Source organism: Pseudopipra pipra, chromosome Z, assembly GCF_036250125.1.
Source record: "Pseudopipra pipra isolate bDixPip1 chromosome Z, bDixPip1.hap1, whole genome shotgun sequence".
NCBI classification, from domain to species: domain Eukaryota; kingdom Metazoa; phylum Chordata; class Aves; order Passeriformes; family Pipridae; genus Pseudopipra; species Pseudopipra pipra.
The window spans coordinates 57,628,178-57,628,862 of record NC_087581.1 but is presented as its reverse complement, the minus strand read 5'-3'; positions in this window follow the sequence as shown (position 1 = coordinate 57,628,862).

Here is a 685-nt window from a genome sequence, read left to right as displayed (position 1 = left end):
TTTTTAGAATTCAACTAAATAGTTTGATAATTTCCTTGAATAAGCAAATAAGTAGAAATATTGTTTTATTGACAAGAGGGAAAGAAAAAAAGGCTTTCTAATAATGGCTGTCTTGCTAGTGACCTAAAGTTTGTTTTGTACTTTCAAATTGAAATCTTACATTGCATCACTTTAAAAGTCTCTCTACCTTCATCTGCTATTTTTTATTGTGAGCACAGTATACAAAAGCTTTCTTTAGTTTCACCTAAGCACAAATGAAAAATTTCTGATTACAAAATACCCCTAAAATTAAAAAGAAATGAAGTTCTATGATTAGACAACCAGAAAGATCTGTATTAGACTGGAGAATGAAAGTATCAGATTTTAAATACAATTATTTCTCATATTAGTGTTCTGTCAAATTAAAGAATGAACGAATGAAAAAATATTGAAAATATTAACTGAACATTTTACACGCATTTTTTTTTAAAGCAGCCATCCTTTGGTTTTTATCATTTTTGTCATGTCTCTTCCTTTAGGGATTTCATGTTAACGAGACTGCTGTGGATTATTATTTTTTTTTCTTTTTCTCCTAATAGTAGCATTAAAAGCATCAGGAATAATGGATTGCCAGAGCATTAGTAGCACTGTATTTACATTATGCTTGGGTGGATGATAAATGGTTGCATCTTATGAATTTAACATT